The sequence below is a fragment of the Neovison vison genome, chromosome 1 (genome assembly GCF_020171115.1).
Source record: "Neovison vison isolate M4711 chromosome 1, ASM_NN_V1, whole genome shotgun sequence".
Lineage (NCBI taxonomy): Eukaryota > Metazoa > Chordata > Mammalia > Carnivora > Mustelidae > Neogale > Neogale vison.
This window is the reverse complement of record NC_058091.1, coordinates 57,606,968-57,632,127: the sequence shown is the minus strand read 5'-3', so window position 1 is coordinate 57,632,127 and position 25,160 is coordinate 57,606,968.

The following is a 25,160-nucleotide window of genomic DNA, read 5'->3' as shown; positions in this document are numbered from 1 at the left end:
TTTTTCTTTTCTTTTCTTTTTTATTTTCTTGCCTATTTCAGGAAAGTGTATTTCAGTTCTTAAAAATGGAGCCAGAGAACGTATCAGAGGACACTGAGTTAGGAATTGGGGTCTAATCTCCATTCCCATAAATGTTAAAAAGATCAAACAGAACAAAGGAATATTAGGCAGGAGTACTTTAAGAAATGGGTATAATTTTCTCTAAGCCCCTTCAAGTTCTGGTTTTCACAATCATTTATGGAAAGCTGGACCAACACCAAATCTTGTTGTTTTCATAATTGGATTAAAAACTAATTGACTTTTTTCAATTAAAAATAATTGTTTGACTTCCTCAGAGGGAAAAGTGAAGGGAAATACTGAGAAATTAGAAAGGAAGACAACAGGAGAAGCAGTAAGTGAGGGATAAAGGCAGAGTGAGGAGGAGAATCCAGGAGGCAGAGTACTGGTGGAAAAGCTAAGGGGTTGCCCTTTGGTTAAGTTTCCTCTGTGCCTCACTGTGGCTGTGTGACTTTGGACACATTCCTTCCCTTTCTGACTTCCATTTTCTTCATTTATAAATGGGAAGATAATAGGTATCTCCTGGGGATTTGTGAGGATTAAAGGGGATAATGTTCATCCTGGACAGTGCCTCCCTGAGCTACAGGACATATGTCTTCTGTACATTTCTATGTCCCAGAATCCAATATGGGGCTGGCATATGGTAGGTGCTCACTAAACAGCTGGTCAAAAGGGAGGAAAGGACAAGGAGCCTATAAAAGCAGTATGTTAAAGAAGTGGGTCAGGAAGATAAGCAGGAAAACAAAGGAGAAAACATGGAAAGAATAAAAAAAAGTCGAAGGTTAGAGGGCTGACCAGGACCTTCAGGTTAAAACTGTGGGCTCTCCATGAGCCACCTGTCCCCCCCTACTCATCATATCACCTGCAGAGGGAGTCTTCTGTTTTTTGAAAAGTCCATCAAGGTCTAAAGCACAAACTCAAGATAAAAGTATAAAGGGTTAGTAAGTATACTGGGGATTGTCTTTTTTTTTTTTTAATGAGTTGGTAAACCAAACCCCACTTCCCCACCTTGTCAAACATCCATGGTGATTGGCTTAAATATTTCCATCCTAACCTATATGTGTAGGAAAACTGCAAGTTCAGTGTCACTATTAACCCTGATTCACATGAGGCAACCACTAAAATTGTCCTCTTTGCCATTGTTTTATTTATGTGGACTTAGCAAGCACTGAGAAGTGGTGGTGAGTTGTTTTCTATTTTCTCAGTGATTTTTATTAATCAGCATTTGATGCTGAGAAATGTTCATGGGTTGTAGATGGTCAGTTCAGAAAGGTCATCTAATGTCAGCTCAGCCCATGGTGTATTGCAAATGAATCCTGACTACAGTGGCTTGGCATTTTGGTGCTTTATTTATTATAAGTTTGGAATTGTTCTTTCTTATTTCACCCTACAAAATCCATCATGTCTTGATAGATTGGAGGTAGGGGGTGGAATCACTCTCTTCTGTTTACATCAAGATCAAGGACTTGAAGTTATCAAGGAATTTTTTATGTAGATCTACTTTTGATGTTTCTTAGTGCCTCAACACTCAAAATAATAAAATCCATATATGCTAATAAAAAAGAAGGCAATTATATAAGTATTTATATATAATTATATAAATTATTACATTTCACAAATCATCAATCCCAGAGTAGTCACCTAATTATAATACAACTAAAAAAAACAATAAAACCTGAAAATAAACTCAATCTACATTTTAAAAAACCTGATGTTTTAAACTAAATGAAAGACCTGAGTCTCTGTTGGGAAGAAGGTAGTTAAAGGAGAAATAGAACCTTAACCTTCAGTCCAGAGACACTTGCCTCCTCTTTTGTGAGGCTATCATTCCAACAGGTCCTCAGTCATCCCTGGGCATTGGATGGTCAGGGTCTGTGACCTCTAGGCTCTGAAAAGGGATGGCTTCTACCCTGTTTCTGCATCATTCTTTTAGATAGACCCATAGGAGGTGTTCTTCCATGTGAGGTTGAAGCACAGGAGTGATTCAGTGATCTACTTTGCAGCTCTCCTTCCCATAACACAGATAATGTCTATGTTAGATCTATCAATTTCATGATCTTTGTACATATTAAATTCTCAAAAGAATTTTGAGATGAAAATGTCTTTGAATAAGTCATGAAATTTGATCTTTCAGAATGGACTTTCAACACAAGAAGATTGTTAATGAGGAAGGTGTAAGATACTAGATTCAGTTACCGATGAGTTTCAATTGAAAAACTACTATGTTCCAGCACTGTCCTGGGTATTTTCAAACAGAGTAGGGAATATGGTAGCTATAGGAGGATGACACATAGCTCTGTATCCTGGTTATTGTCAAGGTGATGGTGCAAGTGTAAGTCCCATAGTAAATTACATTGACATAGCACCTCGGATGGTAGGATCTTTCTTACTTGTTTTACTATCTTGTGCATTTTGTAGCCTCCTGGAAATGTCAAAGTGAGTTCCATTTTGGGGAATAATTCACTTACTCTATTAGAGTGATAAGTAGTAGGCCTTTGCTAAAGCAGAGAGAGCACACAGAGCCACTGAAAATAAAACGTCCTTGGATTCTATCATTACTCATACACTTGTGACACTGTGTTTCCTCTGTGTTATAAAATGGCCTTTTCTCATGCTGTTATGAGGGCTGAAAGGTCATATAGGCTTTGGTTTATTATTCAGAGCTCTCAGAGAAGGTTTAGTATTTTTTAACAGCATCCCCTCACCCCCTACTACATTAGACACATGTCAGATTGGAAAAATCAGGCTAGGATGGGCTAAGGTGCCTCCTTTACCTGTGACAAGTCACAAACTTTTCCCTATGAAAACTATGAAAAACTTGGGTGGAAAATTTGCTCTGAAGGACAACGTGTTCTCAAATGTTTCCCTATTTGTCTCCAAAACAATCCTGAAAGGTAAAATAAAGGACCAAATATTGCTGTCCCTTTCATACAGATGCGGCAACTGAGGCTCAGAAAGATTAGATATCTTGTTCAAGTTCATTTGCAGGCTTATTTGTTAGCTCAGTAAATATTTGTTAGTCATAGAGTAACTCACAGAGCTGAAAATACAATTTGATTTTTTCTTTCTTTTTTTTTTAACAATTTGATTTTCTAACTGTTTTCCCATTAAATTCGTTTCCGACTATCTTTTAAATAACCAGACTTAAAATTTTATTTTGTAAACACATGATTGCATAGGATCGCAAACACAAAAAATGTCTGAAATGGAAGGGAATAGTCCTTGATTCAGAACTTATCTTCCCAGACATTGACAACCTAAGCCAAGTAGGACGTGTCTTCTTCCTTTGGAAAGCCATTGCAATAAATATTTGAAATGAGACCTATCGTCGGTCACATGTAGAAATTGACAATGAAATGGTAATATATAAATACTGCTGGCATGGTTACAAACAAGCTCAGAAAACATTTATTTTGTTCTTTCCATTATAGTAGGCTTTTATCTCATAAATCTTGGGGAGTTTTTCCTCACTCCAGCTTTGAAGATGTCACCTCATTTTATGTGACATTTACTTGGGCTAATCTCAACATTGGTTTATCAGCAAAGCTGACCACCTTTGGAAAGAAGGATCTGGGTCAATGTATGGGTGGGGTGTACTATGTTCAATTAATGCAATGGCGGTGTACCAAACTGAGATCCTCTTTTCATCTTCTGTGCAAGCACCTGCTAGTCACATCTGTCCATTTGTCCTTACTTTTGGCAGTTAACACAAGGGACCAGCAACAAAAGAACACCAGTATGTGTTTTTGAAGAACACTTGTGTTAAGGACAGTGTTTTAAAATGTTGCTTGCCTTAAGGCTTCTATCACTTAGCTTTAGAACAAACATTGTTTTAGTAACTACACTCTGCCAAACACCTTCATTGGCACTACCACCCTGTGTGGGCTGAGGAAAAGCCAACAAAGAGAACTGGGCAAGAAAAAGGAGGCAAAGAAGGATTCAAATGCAAGAGAATTTAAGCTCTCAGTAAACTTTTGTCATCTTTTCTGATAAGTGGAAACTAATATTTGTCTTAAATATTGAACTTAAAATACATCTTAAATAGGACATTATTCTTACAAATTCTCATCACAGAAAAAAATTTTAACTATGTCTGGTGTCAGATGTTAACTAGACTTCTCTTGTTGACCATTTTGCAATATACCCAAATATTGAATCATTATGTTGTACACCTGATACTAATACAATTACATGTAAATTATATCTCCACAAAAATTTTTAAAAGAATAATGTTACTATTCTAACCTTATTCCCATTTTTGCTGATATTCTCATTCACCTAGCAGGTAGATTGAAGAGGAGGTTCTCCTTGTAGTTCTCAGCTACCCTTTGCTCCACTCTCCTTTGTCCCTTTAATGACCGTGAGAGCTCCCTCAAGGCAAGGACTATGTCTTTAATAGTGTCACCTCCCCTCCCAGTGTACAGAGTCTGCACACAGTGGTAAGCCAGTAAGAACTGTCATCTGTCTGATGGGTAATACAATTTTGTGCGTTGGCACAATGGTGATTTTCCTTCTCTGAAGAGTGTGGCTGAGCAATCCCATCTGCTCTCTGCACTGCTCGCTGTAATCATGGCAGTAGCCTGTGGCTACAGGGCCAGTTTTTGTTCAGAAAGCCATCCTCCAGTCTCAGATACATGCGGCTTTCAACAGAATGGCTGATTTTCGAGTATTTTAGAGGAAGATGAAATTTCATATCCGAGGAAACAAGACAGCCACTGCTCTGGTAAGCAGACATGGTAATCTAGCTAAGTTTAGTCTTTATGATGAATCATCTAGAGACTATTACTTGCTCTGGGTCATTAGTTGTTTTATTTTTAGAAAATCTGAATTTCAGTTCAATCCATTTGGTGGTACATAATCAGAGTGGATTTAGTCCAAAGTAGGTAATTATAGGTCAGCTGGAGGTGATTATCTCTATCGAACAGCCTGCCCGGGGTAAGAGGCTCTATGTAAGGCTTGGAAAGCAACATTTTCTTCTTCAGCAGCAATTTAGTATAAATGAAGCTCTTTAAGGGCTTTATTTGCATCATCTTAACTTGGTTTGTTGTCTTTTTGCCTGGGGCAGGGAGGGGGGGTGGGGGTGGCAGGGGAGTTCTAGAAAGTTCTAAGGAAAGGTTGGCAGTACACTTTTCTTTGTAGTCATTACCACGATAAAGCAAATGTAACCATCTTAAATGGTTTAAGTTTGCTGGTCTGGTCTGTGTCGTCAGGAGGAGGGAGAATGCTTGGTGTGGCAGTGAGAATTTCTTTCTCCCAGCAGGTCTTTTCCCCTGGGCACCAGACGTTTTTCTACTGCTGAGCCATCAGCGTCTCTCTCATCTGGTTGACTTTTCATCGAGCCTCTGCTTCCTCCGCATCCCACCTCCCTGACGCGATGAAGTCCAACAGGTCCTAATAAATGTGTCCTCAACATTACGGGGTTTAGATTTTCCCATGGTCACTATCTGCTTCGGATCTTAGCAGGGGAAAGAAAAAATGTTTATCATTTAGACTCTGCTGGAAAGAAGCCTAAATTCCTCCAGTCGTGGCTGTGTGTGATTTCAGAAGATGTTTTTTAGAAGCCCCTTTGAGGACTATGTAAGCCCACTGGCTTCCTTCACTCTTCCCTGGCTGCAGACAACATTTCTGGCTTCATATAACCTGAAAATGCACCTCTCACTACTCTTTCTTCTTTCACTCTTGAATCCAAATTGTAACAAGTGCTCTATGTTTGTGCCACTGAAACATGATATGGCAAAAGGAGATTAATTTGTTACGTTAGAAGAATACGTGCCAGCTAATGGAGTAATGATTCATTGTGTGAGTAATCTTGGCATGTTTAATCTTCATGAGTCTTGTTTCTTCATTTAGGTAGAAGGATGATATGTACTCCACAGGCTTTTAGAAGTCATTAGATCTGGTTTATGAAGTAATGACTATTCCAGAGTTAATCATGGTTAGCCTACTACCAACTTATGCATCCATATGGTCTAATTTTGTCATATTTATTAGTGGAAGAATTCAGTATTTTGTATTAGTATGTGTCTGGAGTTGTGAGTATTATCTGTGTGATCATTTCTAAACTAGCAGCATGACAGGTATAGATAGAAACATGCCATGTGAGCATGGAGTGGATGAACTAATAACTGAGAAAAAGAAAAGTTGATTTAAACACACACACAGAGTTCTAGAATCATAAAACTGGAAAAGACTTTAAAGTTAATGTGGGGCACCTGGGTGGCTCAGTTGGTTAAGCCTCTGCCTTCACCTCTGCCTACGTCATAATACCGTAGTCCTGGGATAGAGCCCCATTCTTCCTCTCCCTCTGCCTGTAGCTACCCCTGCTTGAGCACTGTCTGTTTTTCTCTCACACTGTCAAGTAAATAAATGAAATCTTAAAAAAAAAATAAAAAGAGTTTAAAGTTAAAGTTGATGTAATACATTCTGACTTATGGGAAAGTAATATTCATAGATATTATGAGACCTGCTCAAAATCTCCCCATCTATAGAGTCACAGACCTGGTTTAGCCCCAAGTCTGACCTGACCCCTTGGATACCCCTTTGCCTATCCTGCCCAGACATTATAACACGTTCTGCTTAAACTCTGCATGCAAGCACAATAAGTAGATATGAAATGCTACCAAAGAAAAGAGTGATAATCTAGAACCCAACTTGGGTTCATCTTGTCACATGAACAAAATATTACAGAAGGATTGTATAGTGTCCATCATTTTCCATTCTGCTCCTACCACCACCTTAACTAAAGGGGTAGGTTTAGCTTATGTTGCTTCTCTGACCTCTTCCTCTTTCTGTGATCATCTCAGATATATTTGTGTTTCTTAAGATGGCAGGGAATACTGGAATCTCTGTTTTCATCTGGTGGGAAATACGTTGTGACATCCAGAATCAGACCTTTAATATTGTCTCTAAATACCTTAAATTCTGGTTGTTATAATACATTTATATTTGACTTGATAAACTAAGATGGACAGTCAGTAAAATGAGGGCCAGATAAACTTCTAGACTGAAGTCCAATAGTTGACATATTTAGTGGTGAGACTGGAGATCCGGCCACAACCGAATCAATTCTCCTTTAAAGATACAGAACATTTCTCAAGATTTACACTAATCCCAAAACTTATTTTAGGGGGGAAAACAGCTGTTGGCCAATAACTTGACTAGAGAGCAATCTTATCAGACCTCAATTTCCTCTGTAAAGCATGGATAATAACTATTCCCAGTGCTAAAAGGAAGATTCAATGAGGTCACAAATTTAATGTATTAGCACAGTGCCTGGCATATAGCAAGTACTACCAAAAAGGCAAAACTCTTTTTGATCCCCTCCAAATCAAACAGAATTTGAAGAAAGAAAAAAAAAATCTCATTTTGTATTAAAGAGACAGAAGAGTGATATTTGCAGGTGGTACTGGATAGGGGACCGACATGAGTTTGAGCTATGTTCGCTACTTTGATTCGAGGACAGAGTTGGGCTCCAGGTAAGCTTAGGAGTCCATCTCTACCTGTGTAGGGTGTAAGCTTTAGATACCTGAGCTACTCCAAATTGGAAGCAAGCTACCTATTTTAGATCAAGTTTTATAGGTGAATATTGAGAATATTTTTGGTTCATTAGTTTTTCATTTACATTAGTTTAAGTACTTCCTAAAGCAATATTTAAATTCAGGGAACACTGCCTGAGTCCAAATGTCCCTAACCTTAATCCCTGGAGTAGCTATAGTTCTCATTTCTGAAGTATCACTAACTGATTTCTGGAATCGTTTGGCTCAGGGTAGCACTGGCATATTAGATAATGGCACAAAGAAAAAGTATAGAAAATCTATAAAAAGACTCCATTTCACTTATTAGCTGTATGGCCTGCAGATAAGATATAATACTATGTAAAAAACCCAACTGATGGGAATGGATGTTTAAGAAAAAAACATGCTAGAGATGATACAAACTTGTATTATCTATCAAATTTTAGTAAACTGCCTTTTTGAATTTTATTCATATCTGTTTTATCTAACTCATTTTAAGTTGATAGACATCATTACTTCAAAACAAAACAAAATGAAACAAAGTAACCAAACTTTTTAATTAAAGAAACTGAATTCGTAATTTTCTGAAAATAATTTGGAAATGGAGGTGTGTTTTATTTAAGCGAACTTTAATAAGAGTTATAGACTTGAGATACTTCCAAAGATGACTGAATTCTTTTAAGATTATTTTCATTTGAGAGGAAAGAAGAGGGATAACTTTGAACTAACTTTTCAAACAGCCTGAAAAAATAAGGAAATGATTTATTTCATCCATCTCTTTCCGTCCCATGGAGCCTCTTTCTCTGTACAAGATCTCCCAATAATGAAAAATACTCATTCAGGGTTTAAATGGTTTCCCTTCAGTTTCTACTCTATTAATAAACCCTTGAATTCTGTTGGCTAGCCATCTTATCCAGTATTTTATTTCTATATTTAAACTTTAAGGCATAATAAATTATCCATATATTTATTCAATAAGCATTTATCTAGTGCCTACTGTTTCCCTTATGAAAATACAACCTTGAGTGACCATCTCTGTACTCAAGGAGCTCATTAACCTTCATCATCGCACCTTGTCCAGGCCATTCCAGGGGCACTTACCCAGCAGTTTCAGAGTATCCCAGTTAGTCACAGATTTAAGCTGTTAGTTTTCTTTTGTCTTCATTACTATGACCTTTAATTCTTACTGGTGACATTTTGTTTCCTTCTTTCTACTTTTCTGACTGAAAATTAACTACTGAATCAACCAGATTTTTTTTTCCACAAAGGTGAGACATCACTTTTCAAGGATCTGACAGGCAGTTTTTCTCCAGAAATAAGGCTCTAGAATCTTATTTTTTTTTTCCTTTTTCTACTACTAATTCTTTGTATAACCTTGTCAATTTCTTCCACTGTAAAATTCTATCAATAAGTCTGTTAAGAGCTGTTTGGTGATTTGCCAAAATTAAGGTCAGCCATAAAACTGAGCTTTTAAACAAAGTAGCATAACTAAGTTTATCATGATAGGGTGACTTTTATCTTCTTTCAAATTGCCTGATACAATCCACTTTGCAAAAATCTAATTAATCACTAATTCCTTAGTAATAATGGGCAAAAAGATCCCAATAAGGAATCGTCTCCTTTTCACATTAGGGGATATCTCTGATTTTTACGTAGGTTTCCTATAGCGAATTACCTATTTCCATTGTCATACAGCCAGAAGGAAAGACAAAGTCTGACAGTGCCTCTTCCACCACATGATACATAATCTATTAACATTCTATTTTCCTTGTTTTGAAAATAGACAATTTAAATAGTTTACCTTTTCCCATGTACAAGCTTGTTCATGTAATTGCTCTGTCATGTTTTTTCAGTATGTTAGTCAAATGGCTAAACTACTGAAACTCGCAAATTCCTGTGAGTATGGGGTGTATGTTTAAGTGGAACACACAGTTTCCCCATCCTCAGGGGTCCTCACTGACTCTGGCTTTGAATATTTAAACAGTCATACTGCTTATGTCATTGCTTCAGTTATTTGCTAGGCCACACTAATTACATTAGAGCCATCGGAGGCGAGATTTAATCAGCTCACCCAGAGCAAACACTCTAGAAAGAATGTAACAATTTCTTCAAGAAGACTAGACTTCTAGAATTAGATCATCTTGTCCAATATTTTACAAGAATCCCTTTTAAGGAAACTTTGAAAGATGGTCATCCAGCCACCACTTGATTATGTCAAGAATTAGGTGACTCACCACTAGTTTGTGGGGCCTTCCAGTCTAATGGTGGTTAGTACAAAGTCCTTTAGTACAAAGTTAGTACAAAGGGGTTACAAAAGTTCTGGTGATGGCCCTTGAAATAAACAGAGGACAAATCTTTCTTTTTCTCAGAATTGTTTCTTAAATATTTGAAGAGAAAACTGTTTCTTAGATATTTGAAGACAATGTGAGGTGGAATCAAGCTCCTCACTTATTGTCTCAGTTTAGATTTTTCCATTATTTGAACTAGCTGTTTAGAAATGCTGACCAAGAAGTCTTCAAGACCTTGGAGGTTTCCAATCCAGCTTATAACCAGCTAAGGGCAACGTGGAAGGCAAGGCTGTGGCAGACCTGATTGGTCATTTGGAAACAGGTAGCCAGGCAAGGGTAGAAAAGTACAAAAACCTAGTAGAGGAAAAGGTCTAGGAAGCAAAGGATTTAGACAGCAGAAAACCAGAATGTCCTGACAGTGTTTATTCCTATAGCTCCCTGAATATATGTGCTTGACCTTGATAAGTGTGGAATGAAGAGGTGCTACAAGAAAGAAGTTGGTGGTAAACCATGTTAGGGAAATCCTGGTTTAACTAACATGATTAGGTTTCTTTATTGCAGGACCTGTCAGTCTTCAGTATCTTTCAGTAGATTGTCATTCTCCAACAGAGGTGCAAAAAATAGTGTTTTGAAACATCATTAAGCTTGAAATCCTGTTTTTTGCAAGTAGCTTGGGTCCATCAGCTCATCCTCAGTTTGGATGGCCAACTTCTCTGGGTTTAAGAGTTCCTAGTAATTTCTCAAGTAATTAAAATAATCTCAAATTGAAAGGGGACAGCAAGTCTATGTCAATCTCAGAATCAGATTTTCCTACATGGAGACCTAGAATCTGAATGTTTAACAAATTTCCAGGTATCTTCTATTCAGCCATTAGTCACTGACATCAAGTCTACAAGACCCTCTGGTGGGTCTTTGATTTGTCTCTAAATACAGTGAGCAATGGAGCAGGGTGAGGAGCTGGGGCTTTGTAGTAGACCCAATGTTACATTGCTTGTTACTTGCTCTGTGACCTTGGACAAAATTTTTAAACTTCCTAAACTTTGACCTCTTCTTCTGCTTAATAAAATCTTCCTCATAGTGTTTTTCTGAGGCTAAAAAAAAAAAAAAATTAAGTAAAATATGTGATATGTTTCATGGCTCATACTTTGTTCTTACATAATACTTGGGAGCTATTTTTATGTTCATAAGTATGTTGGAATTAATTAAATAGAGCTAAAGAGGAGAAACTCTTCAACATAACTTGAAGTTTTTAGGCAAAAGCATATGGACTTCCTAAAAGCCAGGTACCTTCTTTCTCCTTTTACAAAGAACCACACACTTGCTGCTCAAAATAGAGCATGATCCAATCTTCCAGTTGACTCGAGGCTTTGTTTCCTTTTCTCTAGAGGTTAGGCTTTGACTCCAACAATGGCATAGATTCAATACAGTTTGAGAAACTTCTGTATATTATAGGATATGTCATTTAACAAAAGCTAAAAAGTGTATTTATGAATGTGTTTCAAGGATCCCACCCAAAGAGCCTCTATGCCACATGCTGACTAGAATTTTATGATTCTGCCAAAGTTAGTGTTCACTTGATTATTTCCATGGTACAAATGGTGAGGTGCTCACCAGCTCTTGAGGCAGTAAATCCTATTTCTGGGATGCATCAGCTGAGAGAATGTTCTCTCTTAGAGTAAGAAGCCTGGATAGCCTGAGCTCTGGAAGTTTCCTTCCACCAGAGCAGAGACAACCTTCTCTCTGAATTGGTGGGCAGTTTTCTCTAGGGCATATGATTTATTTATTTATTTTTTTAATGAGGGCATATACTTCTAAGTTTCTGCTTTATGCACAGGTTTCTTTTCCAACTCCTTTCTGCTTTCTTTCTGAGATCCAGATCTTAAACTCCATCCTTATCTCAGTGGTAAAGCCATTAAAGCCATTAGACCCAGTTTCTGGGTCTAATAAGTCTTCTTCCTCATCCCACCTTAATCCCATCTAAGTTCCAGTTCTTTTCTCCTTCATTTCTGTATCATGGAGATTTTCCTTTCCACCTGTCCATCTTTTTGCTATCTTCTGATGTCACTCAAAAGGACTTACTCCTTTTGCACAAAATAGTCATTTGTATATTTGCAGATAGTTATGTCATCCTATTTCCTTTCCATGGATGTAACATTCACAATTACTCAGTATAAACTGAATGTGTCTGTGCTCTTTAAATGCTCTTTACTTTTTCAATTCACCTTAAATTGCAGGCCCAAAGTAATGCCTCAGGTGCATTTCAACCTATGTAAATAGACTACACTATCCCCTCTTTTGCTCTAAATGTTATTCTTCTGTTAATTGGCAATGCATGCTTGAACTGTTCCACTTTGACAATTCTGGAATGTGTTGACACAGATTAAGTTTGGCCAAAGAAAGCTCTCCTATGTGTGACTGTAAACCTGGATAGAACTGAAGTTTAATTTTGTTGACTGACTTCAGTCAATTAAAGGAGATTGAAGATACGTGTTAATTGCAATGATTTTTGGAGGACTCAGTGATCTCTTTTATCTATCTGAAGTATTTTGGTTGGGCTAAGGAGAAACAAAAATTTTAACAAGTGAAATCTGTGAGATTAATTCAGACACCATAATTCGGACACCAAGTATAAAAAGGCAACACTTTACTGAAATGTATTCAACATGTGACAGATGTGGACTTTTTACTTTTTAAAAAAATTTTTTTAATTTAAATTCAGTTTACTTAAACTGTAGTGTATTATTAGTTTCATGGGTAGAATTTAGTAATTCATCAGTTGCGTATAACACCCAGTGCTCATTACATCGCGTGCCCTTCTTGGCACCCATCACACAGTTATGCCCCGCCCCCCCCCCCACCAACCTCTCCTCCAGCAACCCTCAGTTTGGCCTTTTCACTTCTATTGGCTGAATTTATAGATTTTTCTTTTCTTACAAAGGTCAGTGTTTTGTATTTTCTATTTTGATTCTTTTTTGTTTTTTCTTTGTCATTGGCCTTGTGACCATATCTTTAATTTACCATATAAAATATTCAATCTATTTTTTTTCTGCCATTTTTTCCCCTGCCAATGAAAATTTAACTCTACAAAACACTTGGAGATCAATTTGCTTTAATTCAGCGGGTTGTTTCCATTTTTAAAAGAATAGGTGGTGCATTTACTGCCATCTGGTGGAACATTTAAGAGGAAAAAGAAATAGTAACTAGATTCGTTAAAACATTTAAAATATCTACCCAGGTAAAATTTCTTCATTGAATCAGGTTACTTGTTTAACTGGAGCCATGTAAAACTAATTCAGGCCTATGTGAAGCCTAAATTAATTGGAAACAAAGAAAATAATTGTATTCAATGTTATCTCTTCTTCTACCTGATAATTTACTGTCCCAACTGTGTAACGATACTTCTGACTATAATTCCACATTGGTTGCTTAAACATGGAGGTGAATGTCAGAGAAACTTAAACTAAAAGATTTCTATTTTAAATTTTCTTAAGTTTTGACTCACTGTATCAATGTTTGATTTCCTTAGTGGATTAGCCTCATTGGGCTTTTTTTTTTTCTTCTCTTCTCTTCTTAAAGTCTCATCTGAGTTTTACAGGCTCTTCTACTTAACATCCTAACAAATCAAAATCAGGTAAATTTCATGTTGGTATTTCTTCACACTGTATTATTCCCTTTCTTCCCAAGGATTTATTATTCATCTCCTTTGTTCATGAATACATCGTGAAAGTGCTAGTCCCATCTTCTTGCTAAACATCTCAGACAAGCAACTGTACCTTTCATTCTCAGATTATGTATCTGTATAATGACAGGGATTCACTTGTTTGTATTAAATGGTCTCTTACAATTCAGAGACTCCATGAAGTCATGGACAAATCATTTAAATTGCTTTGACCAGTTAGATTCAATAGAGGTGTTAGCATTTTACTCAGAGCAGTAAAAACTGGTAGAACTGCCCAGATTTCAACACAAGGCTGAAAGTAGCCTTTCCTTAACTTATACCACATGGGTAACTGCTTCGTTTATTATTTAAAATGTATATAACATTTATTATTTCTTTTATGTATCAACATAATGAGTCTGTGTTAGGTTTGGAGACATAGTCATAAACAAATAAGCAAGCAACATAAGGGAAAGAGAGACAACTCAACAAATGATTATAATATGTCTCAGTAGTTCATCAACTTTAGTACCCACAAAAATCAACTTTAATCTCAAATTGATAAACCTTAAGTTTCCTGAGTCCTACTCCTGGGGATTCTAAGTGAATAAGTTTGGGGTAAAACCATAAACCTGTATAGTTCAAAAGCCCTTCAGGTGGTCCTGATCTGAGTGGTAGGACACAGTAGAAGAGAAGCTGATATGGGGGATAGATGTTATAGGAAAGGTAAACACATAGTATAAGGGTTGGAAGGAATGTTTAACTTAATTAGAAGGATTCAGGGAGGCTTTTTTAGGAGTAAAGTAAAAAAGAATGAATCCAGGAAGAGGTTTTCAAATTTCAAGCAAAGGAATGAGAAATCTAGGTAGGAGAAGTTAGCATGTTGAGGGGATAGCAAGTCTTCATATTTCTGAAAGGTACAATTTGAGGATGAAACTGACCACATATTCAGAAATAAAGCAGGTGGCAAATTTCAGAGAATTAGTCTAATTTAGATAATGCTTTCTGATCACAATGTGATTCATTTAGAAACCAGTAAATTATTTTACAACTGCTTATATCTGGAAATGTAAAACCCAGATGTTTAAATAATACATAGGTCAAAGAAGAAATCATAAGAAAAATTAAAAAATGGCAAAACTGAACTTTCACAAAAATGCCACACATTGGAACTAGAGGGAAATGGCTAAAATATCGTTTAGAGGAAAAATTAGAGCCTTAATATATATATTTAGAAAGTAGAAAGTTATGGTGCCTGGGTGGCTCTGTCAGTTGAGTATCCTACTCTCAGTTTGGGCTCAGGTCATGATCTCAGTGTCATGAAATCAAGCCTCACATCAGGTTCCAGGCTGAGTGTGAAGCCTACCTAGAATCTCTCTCCCTCTCATTCAGCCCCTCTCCCCACTCTTTCTCAAATAAGGAAATCTTTAAGAAAAAAGCAGAAAGGTTAAAAATTAAAGTGGAAGGAAGGAAATAATTAAAATATAAGCTACTGAAAGCAGAATCCAAATAGAACAATAAGAATATTCTGTCAATTTGCAGTGTTTTTAGAAATTAAAAAGTGTATGTAGATGTGTGTTTATTTTTGACTTATGAATTACTTAAAATTGTGAGTTATTAATTATTTGAACTTTGAATTGAATTTATGAATTGTTCAAACATGTAGGTTTTAAACCCCAGACATAGGAATAAGGTTTGTAATAGTGTTTGATTTCTACATCCAGACAAATATTGGTTACCCATGGTAATCCACTATATTATGATTCGAGTTGTATCCAAGAATAAATACATATATTGGAATGCATTGTCATGGAATCAGTTACCAGACAAATGAACACAATGTTAAATCATAGATCTTAATGTGATGCATGAGAAAACTCTTAAGAGTTTTCCCACCTGGAGATCAGAAAGAGAATGCATTACTCTCAGGGTTATGGACAAAGATCCAATCCTATTTGTGTATATCACATAAATATCTTTCTTCATTGTATGTCAGTAGAGTAAAGGAAAAAACTTATTTCCAAAGTAGTCGATATTCACAAATAAATGAGTGAAAGTATTATTTTTGTCATAAATCTTCAACCTCAGGTGATCAGCACAATACCGTTATTTCTAATAGCAATTATAAAAACAAACAATTTCTGATAATTAATGATTGAGATAGAAAGAGATTGCCCAACCGAAAGTATTTCTGAATGCCTAATGTAATGCTATTGTAATAACCCTTATTTTTCTTTAAATTCTACCTCTAACGTGTGACACATGAAGAAAAATATCTGCAGCAATTTATGATTCATAAATATGTTGTCTAGGTCGGAATTATAATGAAAAGTGTTGATAATCCTGGATACATTCATCTCCTCTTCCCTTTTTATTTATTTTTTATTTTTTTTTGAAAAAGTAATGGATTTGTTTTTTTCTTTTAATCACTGTGTAACAAATGAGTACAAACTCAATGACTTAAGACAACACACTATCTCACAGTTTCCAGTTTCTAGACAAAGAATAACTGTATCTTTTTGCCCCTTCCCTGCTTTAGGAATCTTGCTGGCAAAGCAGATGTTGGAAATTTTGGAGGATCTTTGATAAGGCAGAAAGCCTTAAAAAGCTGGCTTAAGAGTTTGCAGAAGATGACTTTGCAAAAAAGAATTAATGTAGTAGGTCTGATACTGCTATTCTCAGAGAGATCTACTTGCAAGGTTGAGTCTTGACTGGTATTTGGTGACTTAGCTGATAAATAGTTCTTTAGACTGATATAAAACTTTCTCTAAGTGAAAACAGTGCCTCACTATATTTAAAACTATTTGTACAAATAATATGATTTATGCTGAATGCCCTTGAGTTCCATCCACATTGTTGCAAATGGCAAGATTCCATTCTTTGTGATGGCTGAGTAATATTCCAACACACACACACATACACACACACACCATACATTTTCTTTATCCATTCTTCAGGACACCTGGGCTCTTTCCACAGTTTGACAATTGTGGACATTGTGCTATAAACATTGGGTTGCCAGTGCCCCTTTGAAACAATATGTTTGTATCCTTTGGATAAATACCTAGTAGTGTAATTACTGTGTCATAGGGTAGCTCTATTTAACTTTCTGAGGAACCTCCATACTATTTTCCAGAGTGCCTATACCAACTTGCGTTCTCACCAATAGTGTAGGAGGGTTCCTCTTTCTCTGTATCCTCTCCAGCTTGTGTTGTTTACTGAATTGTTTATTTTAGCCATTCTGACCAGTGTGAGGTGGTATCTTATTGTGCTTTTGATTTGGATTTCCCTGATGTTTAGTGATGTTGAGCATTTTTTCATGTGTCTATTGACCATTTTTATGTCTTCTTTGGAGAAATGTCTGTTCGTGTCTTCTGCCCATTTCTCAACCATTTTATTTCTTGTTTTTTGGGTGTCAAGTTTGATAAGTTCTTATAGATTCTGGATACTATCCTTTTATCTGTGAAGACATTTGCAAATACCTTCTCTCATTACATAGGTTGCCTTTTTAGTTTCCTCTGCTGATTTTTCTATGGATTCTTTCACTATAAAAAGTCACAGACACAAATAAGATGATACAGTAAGCCCTATTGGTCCTCCTAGCAAGTCACCAAATCTGAGAGCAGTCTTAAAGACCCCCAACACAGTGACACACAAGAATAACTGTTCAGGAAAGACTGAACTGCCATGTAATGTTCCCTATTCATAAGTGGTTGAAAGTGGAATAGTGCAAAAGAAAAGAAAAAGAGGCATACATTTCATCAAGTTGAGGTTCATTTGGATTAATAAACATCCTTTAAAAGTGTAAAAGTGTTTTCTAAAATTGCTAAGGGGTTATCAACTACATACTACATGAGTATTAATACCAACATCCAATACCGCTATAACACTAGTCATAGTACTAAATTCTCCACATGGTTTATGTTATTTGATCTTTGCATTGTCTTTTGACAGCACCTATAATTATTTCTATTTTAAATACGTAGATTAAGGCTCAGATTGATTAAGTAACTTGTCCCAACCACACCTCTGTGAGTAGCAGAGTCAGGATGTCAACATAGGGAGTCTGACTCCAAAGCCCTCCTCTTAACCACTAATCTTTTTTTTTTTTTAAGATTTTATTTATTTATTTGAGAGAGAGAGAGAAAGATCACAAGCAGGGGGAGTGGCATGGAGAGAGGGAGAAGCAGACTCCCACTGAGCAGAGAGTCCAATGTAGGGCTAGGTCCCAGAACTCTCGGATCATGACCTGTGCCAAAGGCAAATGCTTAATAGACTGAGCCACCCAAGTGCCCCTTAACCACCAATTTTTACTGACATCTTGAATTTGGACTGGATTTTTTTTCTAATCCACAGAAGGAAGGATAAGATGGGTCATTTTGGAATATGGAACACTTGATTTCCTGGCATGTTTAGGTTGCAACTCCACTCTATTCCATCATACTGTATTGTCAGATGTATAAAACACACACACACACACACACACACACACACACACACACATTGCACTGAAGACATAAGAGAACGGTATTGAAATACCCTTTTATTAACCCAGAGGCTTCAAAGGATTTGGAAATGTTAGAGAGATGAAAAAACAAATTATTAAAGTAACAGAGGTAAACATTAACCTATATTTTTAAAATATGTTTGGGGTGCCTGGGTGGCTCAGTGGGTTAAGCCTCTGCCTTCAGCTCAGGTCATGATCTCAGGGTCCTGGTATTGAGTCCTGCATCGGGCTCTCTGCTCAGCAGGGGGGCCTGCTTCCCCCATCTCTCTCTGCCTGCCTCTCTGCCTACTTGTGATCTCTCTCTGTCAAATAAACAAATAAGATCTTTAAAAAATTTTATAAATAAATAAATAAATAAAATATGCTTGGAACCCAGGTGTCTTACTGAAAGGAAAAGAAAGAGCTCAGAGTTTGGAAATCCAAGGAAGTTAGGGTGTGAGACAGGTCTGCAAAAAGGTCTTTTCAAGTGCTTGGTAGAATTCTGACCTAGATTTGCACATAAGAAACTATGGGAATCAAGGAGGGAAAAAATCATAGGCAGGAACAAGCAGAATAATTCCCAGGGATCACATAGGGTGAGAGATAGTCACTATTTCCCACAGCCAGAGTGGGAAAATATCTTCATACATATGGCACTGGGTAAGTTTCTTAGGGAGTTATTGTCTCAGTAGTGGTCCAGATTAGCCCCCAAACTACCCCAAGCAGAAGAAGCATGAAGAAACCATAAGATACCTCATAATAAAATTGCTTAAGTCAGTGCTGAAGAGAAAATGTTAACATCAGCCAGGCAGGGAGAAAAAAACAAATAGACAGACATGTGAAGTATAGAGGAATGCCAGCAGACCTGTCATCAGAAACCACTCAAGCCAGAAGAAAATAGTGGAATGTCTTTAAAGTGCTGAAAGGGAAAAGAAAATCAACCTAGGGTTCTATATCCAGCCAACATATATTTTTAAAATAATATAAAAATAAAGACTTTTTTATACCTAAAAAGGCTAAGAGAATTTATTGCTGTCAGACCTCCACTGTGCAAAGTGTAAAAGTAAATCTTTAAGGATAAAGGAAAATATCAGAAATTTGATCCACACAAAGGAATGAAAAGCATTTGAAGGAGTATACATATATTTTGAAGACATTTAGGAGTTAATAGACTTTTAGAAGCAAAAATAACTATATTTTGGAGTCTATATAAAGGTAAAATCATGTAAAGGTAAAAATCATGACAAAATAGCACATGTAAAAGTAAAATCATGACAAAATAGTACAAAAGCCAGAAACAGAAAATGGAAATACACTGTTTTAAAGTTCTTATACTATATGTGAACTTGTATAATATTATTTGAATGTGGAAGTTATATATGTATATTATATAGACTTTAGAGCTACCGTTAAAAAAAAAGAGAGGTTTAGCTAATAAGCCAACAATGGAGATGAAGTGGAATAAGCAAAAACACTCAATACCAAAATGGCAGGAAAAGAGAAACAGAGATTAGGTAGAATGAATAGAAATGAGTAGCCAGAGGCTAACTTTAAGCCGTAGCCTGTCAATTGCATTAAAATTCAACAGTATGATTAAAAGGCAGAGATTGTCAAGTTGATACAAAAGCAAGACCCAATCATATGCCATCTAAAAAATCCAGTTTAACTGTAATGGAACAGGTATCAATGGAATGATGGAAAATTATGTACCATAAAATAGTAATCAAAAGAAAACTAGAGTAGTGATATTCATATGAAACAAAGTAGATTTTGAAACAAGGAATATTGCTAGGGATAAATAAATTCCTTTCTTACTAATAAAGTTACTAAATTATCAAGCCATATCAATTTAAATGTATACACAGAATAACTAGCTTCAAAGTGCACAAAACTAAAACAAATAGAACAGACAAGAAAGACATTTATTATATTTAGATTTACTAACACCTTACGTTCAATAATTAATGGAAATAGAAGACAGAAAATCAGTGAGATTACAGTAGTCCTGAATGACAGACACTATCAACATATTCAATAGAATTGACATTTATAGAACCTTCACCCAAAACAATAGAATGCACATTCTTTTCAAGTGCACAAAAAACATTTCCTAGACAGACCATTTTCTAGGACATAAAACAAGTCTCAAGAAATTTAAAATAATTGGAATCTTAAAAAGTATGTTCTTTAACCACAACAGAATTAAATGAAAACAACAACAACAAAAACCAACCTCAGAAACCTACATCAAAAACATCAGAATACCTGGAAACTCCCCAAATATTTGAAAATTAAATAACACATTCCTAAATAAAACATGGATCAAAGAAAAAGCTTACATAGAAGAAATAGAACATATTTTGAACTAAGTGAAAATTAAAACACACCATCATGAAAGTTATGAGATGCAGCTAAAATAGTAGTTAAATGAAAATTCATAGCAATAAATTCTTACATTGTAAGATTTCAAAATCATTGATAGAAATTTCTACCTTCGGAAACTATAAAAAGAAGGGAAAATTAATCCCAAAGTAAACAAAAAGGAGGAAATGAAAAATGAGAAGTAGAAATGAAAAAGAAAATTTAAAACAATGTAAAATATCAGGGAAGTAAAAAGCTAGTTGTTTGAAAGATCAATAAAGTTGAAAAATCTATAGTCAGACTGAGGAGGAGAAAGAGTAGATATAGGTTATCAATAACGGGATTAAGGGGAAAGATATCACTACACATCATGCAAACATTAAAAGGATAACAAGAGAATAAAATGAGCAACTTTATGGCAATACATTTTAACTTACATGAAATAGACAAATTCCCTGTAAGGTGCACAAAGGTTACTAGTGAATTTTAACAAACATTAAAAGGAGAAATAATATAAATTCTATACCATACTATACTATTCTATTCTGTACTAACTCTTCTTGAAAATAGAAGACTCTTCCCAAATCCCTCTATGAGGCTAGCATTATCCATTAACAAACACCAAAGACAACACAAGGTAAAAGGAACTACTTCTCATCATTTCTCGTAAACATAGATGCAAAAAAAAAATTCTTTACAAATGTTAGCAAGCCAAATTCAGCAATATATAAAAAGAGGATTGATCATCACCAGCTGGGATTTAGCCCAATAACACAAGATTGGTTCAACATTTGAAAATCAATTGTTGTAATTCATCATGTTAACAGACTAAAAAATGGAAAACATATGAGCATCTCAATAGATGCAGAAAAATCCTTCGACAAAATTCAACACCCATTCAGAAAAACTCTCTTAGTGCATCTAGGAAAAGAATGAAGTTTCTTTAACCTGACAAAAGTAATCTAACAAAAAACCTAAAGTTAACATCATACTTCATGGTGAAAATTTGAATGTTTCCCCGCATAAGTTAGGGAATAAGGACAAAATGTCCCCTCTTAAAATTTCTATTCAACATTGTATTATAAGTCCTAGTCACTGTGATTAAAGAAGAAAAGGGGTGGGGGGAAACCTTACAGCTTGTAAAGAAAGAACTAATGCTTTTATTTACAAGCAACATGGTCAATTATAACGAAAATTCTATATCTACAAAATACTACAAAAAAGAGATCTAACTGATTTCTAACAAAGGTGCCAATTGATTTTCAACAAAATTGACAAGGCAATTCAAAGGGGGAAAATACATTTTCAAAAAATCATGTGGAAATAATCAGAAAGCTTCATACATGAAATAAAAGTAAGAGAAAGTGAGAGAGAGATTAAACTTTGGCCCTTGGTTCTTAACTCATACCATCTATAGAAATTAACAAGGGGTGCCTGGGAGGCAGATGAAAACATCTGCCTTCAGCTCAGGTCATGATGCCAGGACTCTGGGATCAATCCCTACATCAGGCTCCCTGCTAGGTAGGGAGCCTGCTTCTCCCTCTCCTTCTTCTGCGTTACCCCCTTGTACTCTCAATCTCTCTATCAAATAAATAAATAAAATTTTTTTAAAAAAGAAAAAAATTAACACAAAATTGATCATAGATCTAAGTTAGAGAGCTAAACCTATAGCACAATTAGAAGAAAACATAGGGGAAAATCTTCATGACCTTTGGTTCGGCAAAGAGTGATCACTCTTCATCCTGCTGATAAAATGTCTGTTTCATCATGAAATGACTCCACAAAGATGAAGCAATGTTACCTTTCAACTTTACTCTTGGAAGGATGACTAAGGTTATCATAACAGAGAACTCAATTATTGTGATTTATCCAATTAGAGGTTTTTAAGTTGTTTTTTGTTTTCATTTGTCTCCTAAAATAGGAAGCACATTGAAGTAGGAAGTACAAGGTAAATTAATTCCATGATGCCACTAGAGACCCTAGCATTTTCTATCTTTTCACTCAGCCTCCATTTAGATTCTTCACGCATGTCTTCTCGGGGTAAAAAATGGCGGCTACATCATTGTATCACATCAGTGTTTCACGCAGGAAGAATAATAAGAGCAAGGAGCCAAAGGTGTTTGTCCACCTGCTTTTTAAGAGCTTTCTGAGAAGCCACACTTGGTAGATTTTGCTTGCATTTCATAAGCTGGAAGAGTGTTGCTGGCCATATCTATCTGCAAGGAAGACTGAGAACTTTTCTTCCTTCCTTCCTTCCATCCTTCCTTCCTTCCATCCTTCCTTCCATCCATCCTTCCTTCCTTCCTTCCTTCCTTCCTTCCTTCCTTCCTTCCTTCCTTCCTTTTTTAATCAGGAGATTTAGTATCACAGCAACAATTGAGATTCTGATGGTAAGGAATAAAGGGAAATTGATATCTAATGGTAAGAAAGTGTCAGCTACAGGCTTTCTTCCCTGCAGTCAGTGAAGGGCTTTTGTTCACTGGTTGTCTCATGCTGAAGATATTATATCTGCATACAGAATTATAACCTAATTAGATTTTGGATCTTTATAGACCTAGAGAATAATCCAACCATATCTACAGTAACCTCTCCTTTTCTTTGGTGTAAATTTTGATGAAAAAAAGAAATAATGATGATCTGAGGTGTGGAATGACTGAGATCCCTCTCTATCAAACATAAATATTGTATTTTGGGATGCCTGAGTGTCACAGTCAATTAAGCGTCTGACTCTTGGTTTTGGCTCAGGTCTTGATCTCAGGGCTGTGAGATCGAGCCCTGCGTAGGGCTCCACACTCAGTGTGGAGTCTGCTTTATGCTATCTCTCTTTCTCTCTTTGCCCCTCCCCCACTCTCAGATAAATAAATCTTTTTTAAAAAGATTGTATTTCTTCAGGTTCTTCTAATCTTGAGTTATAAAACATTAAAGAAAAGGATTATTTTTTCTAAGAATTCATGAATTAGGTTACCCTACCTAAGCATTTTAAGTATAGGTCTGAATTGTGCCTACTTGAAATGCTAATTCATCAAAAAACTGCACAAAACACCACTTATTTAATATTACTTTTTATTTTTTAACAAATATATGGGTGCTTGACAAATCGCATCCTGGGATGTTCATCAGGGAGGAATTTTAATCAGCATGATTGCTTACTTTTGTCTCAAAAAATAATTAATTTGTCAGTTAATGAATTGTGAAATAATTCATTTACTTTAAGAAGAATGATAACCTTTTTCTAAAGCAACTGTGAATTTTGAGAAAAAACACATTTAGAAACAATGAGGAATACAGAAGCACTGCTGCAAATGAATGAAGTAATGATAAAAGAAGGACCTAGAAAATCTGAATTTTGTTCTTTATTCTCTACTCTAATTTTCTAAGACTTGCAGAAATTTACTTTGATTCTACATAATGTCAAAAACATCCAAATGCAAAATGAAAGAGGTTTTGATATCTTTTAGACATAGCTTTCATCTATTTGCACTTCAATTTTCTTGACACTGAGAAAAGCAATGTCTGTTTCTTACCCACTGTGAAGAGATTTTCTTTCAAAGTTTGAATTCTTTAGCCAAATTGATTCCATTGCATGAACAATACACAATTTCACCATGAAGAAAAGGATTTTATTGCCATCATTTTGGACCCCTTCTTCTTCTGTTCAAACACAATGCAAGTTCCCAACTGAAACACGCTTGAAGCAGTTGTAATTAATAGAAGCTTAACTTGAAATTGATGAAAAGAAAGGTAAAGGGAAATAAAATTACTACTTTTTGAATATGCTAAGAATCAGAAAACCTGATCTAGTTCTGTCATTAACTAGGTTTGAGAGGTTGGACAAACACGAATCCACGTCTTGGCTTCACATTTCTGTTACTATATGAAGATGTAATGCAACCAATATCTAAATTTAAAAATGTAGGATCCGTTCATTTCCCAGTTACTGTTTTATCAAAGAGAATGTGAATATGATACTGAGCCAAAATAACTTTCTTTGTGGTTTGTTATACTTATAAAAATGATTCATATTCTTCGGGAACAATCTCACTGGGTCTCTCAAAGGAAGGCATCACTTGGGTTTGCACACAGCTATAGACGAGCTGTTCAGCTTGAACTATTGAGCTGAGCATTGACTGACACATCGCACCTAAGTCCCAGAAAAACTAAAAGAACTCTCATGAAGCGTATGTATGGACCAGGCTGGAATAATCGACCCACTAGAGCCAATAGTTTGCCAGTTCACTGGACAATAATTATAGTTGGCATTTTCTTAGCATAGACTTTCTTTCTTCCTTTCTTTCTTTCTTTCTTTTTTTTTTTTTTTTTTTTTGCTAGGGACTGGGATTTTAATATAGTATCTCATGTCTACAGAACAAAACCTCAACAAGGGCCATTAGTAGTCCTATTGGAGGAAACCAATTCTCACAGAGGTTTAGTAATTGCCCAATGGCCAACTACTCATGAAATCCCAGAGATGAAACTCAAACCCAGTCCAGTTGACTTCAGAGACCATGCATTCTCTGTCTTTCACCCATTTAAGGCTCAGTCATTTCTTAATTCTGAGGGGTTTTAGGTTCCTTAAAGGTCATTTCCAGGCATCACTGTCTTTTGCCAAATTAGAATTACCTGGCATTTCCAAAGTGGTATGAAACTGTGGAGAGTCCCTGGGAAGTATAATAAAATACACAAGAGTAGAAAGTTGTCTAGAAAAACCACTGAGCTACCTTAAATGAGAATACTAAGCAAAGGATTATGGATAGGCTAACACTTAAGCTGGGCTTGAAGGAAAAGGAAGGTTGACA